The 14,034-nt window shown below is 32.5% G+C and overlaps 1 pseudogene; it reads left to right on the top strand.

Annotated features, from left to right (window-relative positions):
- The first annotated feature begins 9,029 nt into the window (after window positions 1–9,029).
- Window positions 9,030–9,687, top strand: LOC107030169 (annotated as a pseudogene).
- The last annotated feature ends 4,347 nt before the right edge of the window (window positions 9,688–14,034 follow it).

Raw genomic sequence — 14,034 nt, 5'->3', positions numbered from 1 at the left:
GATGTGGGAATGGATGTATGTTGACCAAACCTCCTCTATATTGTGTAGTGTAAGTATTCAATTGTTATTATTGGTATGGTCCACATATGGGTGTTGTGCTTATGTGATTTAATTTTGAAGAATATAGCCTTGTCGGCATTATTTTATGAATTGTGAAGAATGTGGCCTTGTTAACATTACAATATGAATTATGATGTTATCATGTTATAACTTAAATATGTGATCATTGTGAAGGTCACTATGACTTATGTGTATATGTGAAGTCAAAACATGAGTTCTCATAGTTGGTGATATGTGTCTATATTAGGCAATGGTGATGTGTTCATATGTGTATACTTGATGTTGAAGTGTGATTCTTCCTAATTGACTATATAATTATTATGATGTATTATATTGATATTTTTATAGAAGTGAAATAGGGTTACTTGTAGTATACTTTGTTGTCCCTATGGGCTTCCTTAATGTGAGTGTACATGTGATAAGATGACGGTATGTGCATCTTGCTTTGGTAACCCTATATGTCTCTACTTGATACAAGAAGAGTATGAATATGAATCTTGACAAAGAAGGCTAAAGAACCTTTGTCATGTATGTGTATTAATGATTGAAATATGACCTTTAACATAGTTAAAAAGGTCATTAATGCGCACCTTCAACTAGATAGAAGGTTATAATATCCTCGAAGTTGAAAGTCGTAATGGTATCCATCCTGTGTGAATGATGGACTTAGGGGTAGGTTGGATGGAACTGCATGAAACCATCCTTAGAAAAGTCATGAAGCTATCCTAGTAACCATTCTGTGGCAGCCCTACTGGACCCATCTTTGGTAAGATGTATTATGATTTCATTATGACTTTTATATGGTACCTCCTAATATGCCATTGTGATTGAATTATTCTATATTATCAAAGGCTAGAACCATGTTAGTATGCTTGGGGAGTGATTCTACTTAAGATGAGACTGGAGTACAAAGAAACCCTTGATATTCCATAACCATATGCCTACATGGGTTGTGTCCTAGTTCTATCCTTTGCAAGTAGAACATTCTCCATCGGATTAGGGTAGACTCTTACATGCCGAGCTAGTATGTTCTACGTCGATTAATGACTAATCTCATCATGTGGGATACATTGTAGTGTTGGACAAGTTCTACAAAGTGTACGTAGTTGTATGTGACGCTATCTAGATATTGCACTAGTAGGATTTGAAGATGTTAATATGTTGGTTCCCTAGGTCTTCTCCAAGACCATTATGTCAAAGTCCTTAATGTTTGGATGTCTCATTAATTTATGAATGAACATAGTGACTTAAGTCAAATGCATGAAAATAAAAAGGTAGTTGTATACAGTAGCTTTAAGGAGTGCTTAAATAGGCTTCAAGAGGGTGTATAGGCGGTTTCTTCATGTTTTACTTAGGTGAATCTTATATTAACTTTAGGTAGGGATTTTAATTGATGAAATGGAAATAATCTTACCTTAGGTGGTATTAAGGATCACTTAGTTGTGTGCGAATGGGTTGTATGGGCGGCCACTTCATAACATGCTCAAGTGGGTCTTACGATAACCTTTGGTAGGAGAGTCTTATGGTTATATGTTTTGAAGTGAAGTTTATTATAAATTGTGGAATGTGACTTATATGTGTTTATGATGATGACTTAAAGTGGTTTCTTATACTTACGATATAAGGTTTTCTTCAAAAAGTGCATATTGTGTACAAATATACTTTTAGCATGATTTATTGCATGTCACCATACTTAGTGCATTCAAATGTACTATTTCCATATATCTTGTCTTATCTTAAAAAGTTGTATGTGGCAATATAGGGGAGTCATTGAAGTGAAGCTTGGATATTAGCATTTATTCAAGAAATTTTTAATTGATTTGATGATATAACTATGTTTAGATTTTCATGCTAAAGACTTGTATTAGACTTTGTTATTTATATTATGTTGATGTATGGGATGTGACCCAAGATATTCGTGTGTATAAGATGGCGAATATGAGACTTAGCCTTTTTCCTATGATTTTCTATAAAAGATATTTTGAAGTGTTATTCGATTGTGTAAAAAATTTTAATTTCGTACTACTTCTCATACATGTATCAAATGAATAATGTTAGACGGCTTGTACAAGATCTCCGAAAGGTAAAATACGTCATGCCATATTTGAGAATAGCGCTTCTTCAAGGGTATAATATTGGGTCATGACATGCTATGAACATGATTATACAAGGATTAGTCCTTACGCCTATATTGTAATGTACTGTTTAAGGATTACTTAATGGCATTTCAAAAAGGGACTTTAGCTTAGCACTGATCGAACTAGATATTAGTGGTGTCACTTCCCAAAGAAGAAAGGTTGGTTCACAATGTTTCGCATGAGATGGAGATTGTAATGCAAACTATGCATAAAGAGGGTTTCCAACACATATCTCCTAATTTCTTAACTATGAACCCCCACAGGAAAACTAGCTAGTGGATCAACCTAGAATGCTAGGTTCATGTTTTAGTTCTACCTTGGCAAGTACAACATCTTCTTTCAGTGTAGTGTTTCATGACAACGTATTCCATGTTTAGCTCGCATGGTCTATTTTAGGTTAAAGCGATTGTTCCCGAAAGTAAAATGAATGAATGAAAGTAATAAATATAACAATAACTAGGGTGACATAACGGCATCTACATAGTGTAGGTAAGGGTATGGGACTTTGCCTATGAATCGCACAAGTTGACCGTGTGGGGAGTCCTAGAAGGATGTTGTCATGTACTTATGTTATGAATGAAATGCATTTGTTGACTTTATATGATGTTGGCCTTATATGCTATTGGCTTTATGTGATTCATGATATTGTTCTATGTTGCTATACATTATGATAAAAAAATGCATGATATGACTTTATTTGAAGTATAGGCATTGCTTATAGTCTCTTTTCTAGTTTACTTGATTATGTGGGGTTATGGAGCTTCACATGAGCATTACAATTGTAGGCTTGGGAGGTGAATGTGAGTAAGGGTCTTATATGCTTTGATGACATAAAATCTAAGGTATAAAATGTTGATATGGCTTTATGATGATATTGGTCTTGTGTTGGATATGAACATGTCTTGATGTTATTATGATTATTGACTTGTATATGCTCTTGTATGTGCATAAAATTCTTTCAAGTGACTTAGCATGGTTTTGAACAAAATTTCTTCTTTAATCATGATTTGAATGGTTTTACTTGAATATGTTTCCTTACTTAGTATATGTGGTTTGAACTAACCCATATTCTTTCCCTTTTCCCCAGCTATATAGGTTTGGGCCATTGAGGAATCAAGGTAACTTCGAAGGAAGTATTGGACCTTTTTATCAAGTTAATCAAGGTCACTTTGAAGGAAATATTGGACCTTTTCCCGATTTATTGATGAGTACTCTCATCCGGGGACAAAGCCACTTTTGTAGCCTTATTAATACTGACTATGTGTAAGAGAATTGCTCATTCTTATTCTTTAGACTTTGTTGTAAGCCTATATGTGGCAAATTGTAATAATGTAAGGGTGACGCCCAATTCTTATACTTCTATGATAAATAGTTTGTATGCGAGACAAGTATTAGACTACTTCATATGTTTGGCTATATTTCTTAAATGAGAACTCTATGTACACTTAATAAACGAGAAGTGTATGTAAACTTCATATGTGATAAACGAAAAGTCTAAGCATTCATCACTATGTAAAAGCCTAACACATCGGTGACCCTCGAAATTTGACACTCATTTTTACTTAGACACTTCATCTAGACTTTGTTCATTTTAGACAGATGATGTCATATCTCATTGTTTCATGTTGACACTTTTTGCTCACATGAGATACACTCCTTACCTGCATTGGAGATCTTATATTCAATCTATTTTCATTTAATTTTTTCTTCCTCTTCCCCATTTTAGCCATAATTTTTCAAAACATAAGTTCCTTCCCTCGAGAAATAGATCTAATAGTGCTACAACACCAAGAAATTTAAAAAATAAACAAAGTTTCTTATTTTGTGTAATTCTTCCTCCTTGAAATGTTTTTAATAAAATTGAATTATATTTTCTTTAAAGAAATCGAGAAAATTGTTTTAGAGAACTCTTTGTTTAAATTTGAAGAATTTGATTTTATTTGAAGTTATAAGTAAGAGGAATCAGTTTTAATTTGCAAAGAAATTGTGCTTTTGTTAATAATTCCTTTCATATAGTTCAATTACTATAAAAAATATATCAATGAAAATTAAATTAATCTGGGGTATGGGGTTGTGGAATAGGGAGAAGACAACCTGGTTGGAGAGAGGTTGAGGATTAGGGGTGGGGGTGGTTGAGAAGACAGCATAGGGCTTGTATGTGGTTAATTCTTTTTAAAATTATTTGCATTTAAATTGACACATGTCATTAAGTCGTTGGCCTTTTTTTAAAAAAGAACTCATAATTGAATATTTATAGAATATTTTCAGTATATATTTCACCGTCATTGTTTAATTCGTCATTTTGACACATCATCAACGAGTGTGTTGCAAACACCTTACATATTTGTCTGATTAGAAAAACACACAAGAGCATGACATATAAACAAAACCTAGTTAAGGTATCTCAAAGTTAGTGCAAACTTTAGGGGGCCCGCGATATGTTTGCTCCTGGGTAAATATTTTTAATTTTACGCATTTTCTCTACCTATAATGTGCAGTGATGTATCCTAACCGCTAGTCTAAGGTCTCTTTGAGGGCGATTACTTCTAGGACTTACTCTCCGGTCGTGACAAAACCCCTTCAAAAGCTTACCTGTGGCATGTACACATGGAGTGCCATACCTCCACATATACTAAGCAAACTTTTTTAGAACCCGTAAGTTTAATTCACATGCATAATCGCAACTCATGTCTTGACATAAGTCGATCATAACAAACATTCATATCAACATACATGAATACTAATCCTTATTTAAGATAGGAACCTAATCATATCCTCCCTTAAAGTCCACTTGAGCAATGCATAAGTATAATCCATAGTCCTACCTACACTATCTAATTTTTTAAGGAATCATGACTAATGTTTATATTCTTTTCTTAGTTCATATCTTAACTTTAGGGAGACTTGGCCATAACCGATATAGCCACGTGAGCTGCATGAAATCCTATGTTATCACTACAAGAAATTTGAGATACACTGACATTTTCTAAATGTCGTATTATGATGTTTAGATGTCACAAATTTGTTTACCGGTAATTATTTTATATTTGGATCAAATGTCGTAAATATTAGTGTCTAGAATTTTTCCAACATTTAGATAATAGTGTAGAAGAATTTGTGACATTTATTTTGTGACATTTAGATTAATGTTTAAAAGAATGTGTGTCATTTACTTTGCAACATATATGTAAATGTTGATAAGGTTATTATATCATTTACTTTTCAACATTTATGTGAATGTCGATAAGAAATATATAACATAAATATAAACAAAGAATCCGTGCATTCAAAAATATATTTTGCTTGATAATAAAGAAATATTATAAAGAAAATATTTTCTAATATTATAATCAAATAAAAAAATAGCAATATAATAAGTTTTCTATAAATGTAAACAATGTCAAAACAAATTTTCTTTTCTACCTCAAGTAAAATTGAGATCTAATGTAATAATCTCAACATGAGACCAACTAACTAACTCCTAACTCAAATTGAATTATAATCTAAAATTTTTAAATAAATATTTACGAAATTATCAATCCAAAAGTCAAGCATGTTGAAGTCGATAATTGACCTCAATTTCCTTAGAAATTCTGCACAAGAAATGCACACAAGAAATTTATAAATACATCATAATAGAAATAAGATCTCCATTAACTAGAACAATTTGGAATATTAAAAATGACTAACTGATTTTTTCTTAAAATAAAAAAATTAAGAAATTGATGCAAAAGCAGTAATAATATACATGAAATTTTTCTCCTTTTGAAATAAAAGAAAGATCTTGTAGTTTATTTCAAACGTATCCACTTCTTTTTATTTGTGCCAACTGCGGTAGTTTCAGTCTTCTTGATCATGTGAGCCTGAGAAAAAACATTAAATTGATTATTTGGATGCTTTATTAAATATAAAACATCATATTTCATTGAATACATAAGTGTACCAATTTTTTCAAAAGGAAAATAAAAATAAGGAAGTTATATGATTTGCTTCATCAAAACTAACATATGGTGCAAGGACAAAGATATGAACATCATATGATGCAACTAACAGTGTGATAGCATTAATATGCATTTCACATTGTGCATGTTGTTTATTGTAAGAAGTCATCTTACAATAACCTAAAGACTTCAGCATATAAATTATATAGCACACAATAAACAATATAAGACCTTACCAGATTTACGTATATAGTTAAATTATTTTCTTTTCTATAAAGAAATGAGCCTGAAGACCAGCTCCCCAAACCAAGTGAATTAGTCATCATAAAAAAATATGTGTTCTTTTCTATAATATAAAGGAGTAATGGAGAAGGGACAATACAAATTAAGAGAAAATCACTTTATTTATACTGAAATATGAAAGAGTAGTTACAAGGTATAGCAACTACATGAATAACAATCCCTTACAATGAAACTTAACTCAATGGATCACTTTTAGAAAGAATAAATAGAGGAAGAGGAAAAGTTGGATCATAAAATCCACAAGCATGTGTAATCGCTAGAACTGACCACCATTTCAGTCGTATGCAACAAGTTCATAGAATTGGATACATATTCCAATATGTCATTATCGACATATGCATTGGTACTGCATGAGTTTCAAAAATATATGAACTAATCCTAAAAATATATTATCACACATCAAACAATATCAGAGCTCTAGTACAAGGTCTCAAATCTAATTTAAGAAGATCTAGATTGAACAAAAATATCTATAATTCATTCTAGTGAAAAGTTGACAAAGACAGTTTCAATAACAATATTAAGAGAGTTTAGTGTCACATTTTTGTTGTTGCGTATTATTAATAACTAAATGCTCAAACTAGCTCTGCATAGAAACCAAAAAACAAACGTGGAAACCTTAGAACAAAACAACATCTAATTTTTGTAATAAACAAATAAAGAGAATTAGTGCTATTTGCATTGACTAATTTCTTTGACAAGGCAACAAGAAAATTTACAAATTAATTGAAGCAAGGTCACTGTGTTAGAGAAACAGGACAGATGTGAAGCAGGATAGAAATGTTCAGGAGGTGCAGACCCATAGTCAACAAAATAATTCTTAAAATAAGGTAATGTCAAAAGCTTGCACCTTATACAGTGATACAATCTTTTGCGTATAAATTGAGGCATAATTAGAATTCTGGCATGGGCTCAAGGCAGAAAAAAGGAATAAAAATAAGGGTAAAAAAAAGAAGAACTAAACAACATGCAGTCAAGTGACAATTAAAATAGTACAATGTCACAAATAGACTCAAGGCAACATCATTACAAAAAATAAGTGTCAAATCAGCAGGAAGAACAATGTCAAACTAAAAAAGAGAATTAAAAAAACAATACAAACAATGAGAAGAAACCTTAGACACTTGAAGAACAAATGGATCAGGAAAATTCAAGAAAAGTCTGTCATACAGGAAAAAATATTATTACTCATAACTCTTATATTAATCTGTTTGAACAAAATCATCCAAACATTCCAGGTATACGTAAAAATCATTATGAAGACAAGCCAGCGGCTGGGACAACACAGGCAAACAAGTGAAATTCTTGAAAACGTCTACATCTTTATCTCGTAAACAGGAATAAAGTTAAATCTTCAATCTCGTATACTTCACTATGGTCCTATAAAAAGAAGGGAGTGGATTTCTCTACCTGTTTTAGACATTGTACTTTTTTTTATGTTCTTTTAGTATTTTATTACCTTAAACTATTTGAATCAGTTTTTCATCTATATTCATGTGGCGATCAGCTGATTCTGTCATTTTGATTTTTTGGTATTTATAAAAATTAAGGAAATGACATGTGTTCTAGAAGTGCTACCCTAATGATTTTTGATATGTCGAGGCTATATAATATCGAAGTTTCTTTTCCATTTTGTGTTGTTCCAACAATTTTTATATTGGATACATTTCTAGAGTCTTCTTGATAAATTAGCATCTCTTATATCTGTGCCTATGAATTCCAATGTCCTTATTTGTTTTTCACTCCTTTATCATTATGATATTGGAGTTGGCAGAGTCAAGAAAGAACTTCTTCACTATAATAATAAATTATTCGGATCTAGTGGTTAGATTTTCAACCGAATCTTTGTTACCAACCCCTAGATCCCAAAATCCTCCCTCTATGCCTAATGTACTTGCAGGTATGGACAATGAAGGAAGGAAAAACAAAATAGAACTTGCACATTCAACTCACCCATTAGGGAAAGGTTTCTGGTCAATCACATAGAAAACAAAATGATAAACACCGTAATGTTAATACTTCTCATAACACTCCGAATAAAGAATCAAAAAACGAATGTTCATTAGAGTGAAAGAGAACAAAACATACAAGACATTGGGGGCACAAACTAAGGGGAAACTATCAACAACAAAACTCAGGGTAAATTAAGCAAAAAGAAGAAAGATTCCAGCAAAAGAAGTCTCAAACTCGTGAATTTTGATTGTATTAGAAATGTGGAAGCTGCCAGCCCCTAATATAATATATATAAACATACACAACTTGCATCAATGGATGCTACATCAATCTTCTGACATGGTACACCATTTGAGCATACTTGGTCCTATCCTACATCACTTTTTTGACTTACGTTTCAAAAATAATGGAGATTTGATGCATCAAAAATTTTCCTTAAGGCCAGTTCTTGTAGCATCATCTGCTGAAATGACACAACAGTTTCTAAAATACATGATGCAAATTTTGCCTCCCATCCTCTGTTAGCAAGTGAAAAGCATACAAGCTATAACTATTGTTACATGACATGGGCACCGTATGGTCTCTATTGGCGCCAAGCACGACAAATTTATCTGTACGAGATATGTATGCCAGAATGGCGAGAATCGTTTGAGTACATTCTTGTTGAAGACCATTTTTTAAAATTTAGCCTCTGCAGTATGACATGGATTGTTTTGAGCAACATTTACTTCGGTGAATAAACAGTTAGGGTGGAGGACTAGCAGCACTGGGTTGTCCAAAAGAAGAGATGGGTAGAAGAGAGAGATTGTTCACAGTCATCATACATTGAAGCAATTCTCGAGGAAACACCAAGGTTACATCCTCTTGGAACTATGCTAGAGCATCATTGTGTTATTGAAGATTATACTTTGTCTTGTTATGACGTTGAGAAAGGAACGATCGTTCTCGTGAATATTTGGACCATTGGAAGGGACCCCAAGTACTGGGATATAGCAAAAGAGTTTCTCCCATAGAGGTTCCGATAAAAGTACATATACATGGATGGATATAACTTTTCCTTGTTGCCATTTTGCTCCGGGAGAAGGAGGTGTCGTAGCTATAGTTTGGGACTTAAGGTTAACCGAAAAGCATTATTCAACATGTTGAATGGATTCAACTGCATATTATCCCCAAGTATGATAACATAAATCATAAGAGTGTAAGAACATGATGGTCTCACAACATATCAAAAGTTTCCTATTCCTGTGATCATAGAGCCTAGACTCTATTCAGATCTCTATTTTCCTACTTGATTATGAGTGAAGGAACTTTTAGATTACTATGAAAATCTGAACAACTTTTAGGTTTTTGTCTATTTTGTATTTTAATAAGTTTATACCAGAACAAAGGAAGACATATATGTACTAATAAAAATAGTTGTTATATCGATTATGCTTTTATATTTGTACTCGACAAGAACTTTAAATAATCTAGAACCACCACTACACTTTTTCACTATAAGACAAACAAAAATAAACTTCTTTTCAACAAAGGTGGAATGTCAACTGTGCAAATACAACTGGAGGAGTACTGTTATATTACAGAAGTCATTTCAGTTTCAAATTGTTCACATTAACCTTCCAACTCCAAGCTGAGTTATCTACTATTTTACAAGCATACAACATACAATTTTAGACCAAGGCTATTCACTTGACTAAAAGGCTCTATGTCATATCATCATTCAATCAATAATTACATGGGAAACAAATGTCAATGTTAGCGTTTAAGCACTTATTTTCATAGTTAAATAAACAATCACTTTTGCACTTCTAAGATATAAAAATACACATTACTTTGTATTTTGAAACTCTGCAGCATTTCACCAATAATTAATATAATAGTCTACTCAAAAAGAGGAATAAATCAATATCATTAGCATATTGCTTTGATAGTGTTTTATAGTAAGGATAAATGAAAAACATTAATTTTTTGTTTTCCCCAAAATTCTTCAACTTCTCAAGTAGTTGAAAGTTAAATAGTTCGCTTTCCGACAATACCAAATGAAACAACACAATCATTTATATATTTCAAAAAAATTGAACTTTAGATCTCATCATATATCAGCCCTTTTCATAAACTATATAGTTTTAGGTGAAAAATGTATAATGGTACTATAGACTCTTGACTGTAAAATTGTAAACAGATGCCAAAATGACCCGTCACAACAGGTTTTAATATTTTCTTATTATAGATTCATACATTAGAATGTACTAAGTATGACATAATGTAATAAAATCATGCTAAAAGAACATTTGTATAAATCATGCTCTTTTTAAGTAAAACTTCATAAAACAAGTATAAGAGATCACATTAAGTGAACATAACAACATATAGTAACATTAAATATATAACATTTAGATCACCTAAATTGAAATAACCATGAGATCCTCCAACCAAAGATGATACTAAGGCTCAATTTGTGAGTTACGATGTTACTGCCCATACAATCCCTTCACACACAACAAAGTGATCCTATATTACCTAAGATATGATTATTTATATTTCGTAAATTCAACTCCCTACCTACTATTACTCTAAGACTCACCTGAGTAAGACATGAAGAGAATGCCCATACACCCTTTCCAAGCCTATCTATGCAATCCTTAAAGCTACTCTAGCTAAGTCGATCATTAACACGAGAAGGTACCATTACGACTTTCAACTTCAATGATATCATAACCTTCTTTCTAAAAGTTTTCAGATAAATGACCTTCTTTACTTTATTAAGGATCATATGTCATTCATACATATACATTAATGACAAAGGTGCTTTATCCTACTAAGTAAAGAATCCATATTCATATTCACATTCACATTCATTGATGTATTAAGTAAGGGACATAGGTTTACCTAAAAAGACAGACTTTATTATAATCTTATCACATGTACAATATCATTCAAGTAGCATATAGAGTCAACGTAAGCATACTTCAAGTCCCCCCATACACTTTTATAGAATCATCACCATAATTCATTATAATGTTCATATTGTCAACTAAGAAGATTCACACTTTAACATCAAGTTATCACATACAAGACATCACTATAGCCTATCTTGATCACATAAAGTCCCATAGAGGAACACATACTTTTAGTTTCACATATACACATAAGTCATCAAAACCTTCACAATACTCGCATATTATAGTTAAAACATATTAATAACATAATTCAAAAAGTAATGCCGACAAGGCCACATTTTCTACAAGTATAGCATATAAGCACCGCCACCATAAGTGGACTATACCAACCATCATCATAATTCGCTAACGATACTACATAATATAGAGAAGGTTAGATCAACTTACCACCAATCCAATCTCACAACTCCAATCCATAGACAAATCAACCCACTCAATACACCAAGGCTCTCACCAATAGCCAAAATAACCAATTCAATCCAATAATCACAATATACAATGAATCAAAGATAATACAATAAGAACTCATCAATTTAGGACAGCCTACATATAATTCTAACATGACTCTTTCATAATTCAATAGCCTAAAGTAAACGACACAAGAATTCAATAGTATAGAGTCATGGTCAAATCAACCATCAAGAAACTATTGGTGATATTCTTCTACCTTTAATCTAAGAAATATTAGAGTATTTATGCTCACAAATTCTCTCAACCAAGTGGTCATGGTACTCTCCAAAGCATTCGTTCTAGGTAAAATGTCTCTAGTCACATGAGTTGTCAAGGCTCATGCTCGAGTAAGTATAGCCGCTCAAAAATATCCCCACTAGACATGTTCGGGGAACCACTGGAACCTCATTATATTAACTTCCAATAGGGACTTGATCAGCTTGGGGAGAAACTTAACCATTCTGAGGAACTTGACCTCCTTGTGGATCCAATCCACATTTGGGAATTTCCTGATGCACCCCTTCCTCTTCCTACCTTCTTATGACCATTATTCTTGTAGTCATTTCCTAAAATCACAAAGCAGGAGATTAGGAATAGACACTTATACCCTCAACTTCATAGGAGTGTTACAAGATTGATTAAGAAAGTGAAACTCTATTGTCCTATAGCCTTTTGCTCATATATGTCTCGCGACTCACGCTGATGAACAAGACTCTACTAGACGTGGCTTTATTGAGACTTCGGATTCCTAAGAACTACTTCATAAACTATGCCAATATACCAACTTTGACACGACCCGAGTACAACCTAGAAGATATGATATTTTCGAATAGCAACATGATGTTCTTGAATCTCTTTGACAATATTTTTTGCATACATGTATGAAAAGTAGTGCAGAACTAATACTTTTCATACAAAATAGTAAAATTTCAAAATATCTCTTTTATAGAAAAACATAGTTAAAGGCTAAGTCTCAAAGTCTCCATCTTAGACATACGAATATCATGGAACACGACCTATACTTCAACGTATAAAAAATAGCTATGTCTATTTCAATACTTTCGATAAGAAAAACTAAACATTCATGTTGTCGTCTAATCTACTGAGGACATACCAACACTTTCTTCAATGGAATGATTATCCAAGCTTCAATTCGAGATTCCTCTTAATTTTCACCTACATCTTTAGATGTAGAAAAAATATATGGAATTAGAACATTAAAATGTAATAAGTATGGAATAATACAATAAAATCATGCTAAAAAGACATATTTATAAGACATGCTCTTTTTGAGTAAAACTTCATTAAACAAGTATAAGAGATCACATTAAGTCAACATAAGAACTTATAGTATCTTAAACAATATAACATAAAGATCACTTAAATTCACATAACCATGAGACCCTCCTACGAAAGGTAATCTAAGATTCTGTTGAGCTAGTTATGAAATGACCGCCCATACAATCCCTTCACACACCAGAGTGATCCTTCACATTGCCTTAGACAAGATTATTCCCTTTTCATACATTTAACTCCTTACCTAGAATTACTCTAAGACACACCTAAGTAAGACGTGAAGAGAACACTCATACACCCTCTCCAAGCCTACCTAAACAATCCTTGAAGAAACTCCAGATAAGTACCTTTTAATTAACATCCATTTGACTTAAGTCATTAGGTTCGTTAAAAAATTTAGGAGACATTCAACACGTAAGGACATTCACATAATGGTTTTAGAGAAGACCTAGGAAACCTACACACTAACATCTTCAAAGCCTACTAGTGCAATGTTTAGATAGTGTCCCATTCAACTACACAAACTTCATAGTACTTATCCAACACTAACATGTATCCCACATGTTGAGAATAGGAAATAACCGACATAGACCTTAGTATTAAGGCATGAAATCCGGAGTCAATCCTACTCCGATAAAGGGTGTTGTACTGGGCAATTGTAGAACTAGGACACAACTCAAGTAGGCACATGGTAAAGGCATATCAAGGGTTTGTTTGTACTCTAGTCACATCTTACAACTAAAGCCACTACCAAAGAAGACTCACTCGTTGCAAGCCTTTATTCTCATAGAGTAATTCATTAAAGGAGCTTATGAAGTGGTACCGTATCTCGTTCATAACCAAATCACAAGACACCTTAACAAAAAGGGTCCACTAGGTCTGCCTACAAAGGTTATTAACACAGCTCAATGACTTTCTTTAAGGATGATTTCA

This window comes from Solanum pennellii, chromosome 9 (genome assembly GCF_001406875.1).
Source record: "Solanum pennellii chromosome 9, SPENNV200".
NCBI lineage: Eukaryota > Viridiplantae > Streptophyta > Magnoliopsida > Solanales > Solanaceae > Solanum > Solanum pennellii.
This window is presented reverse-complemented; position numbering and strand designations above follow the sequence as displayed.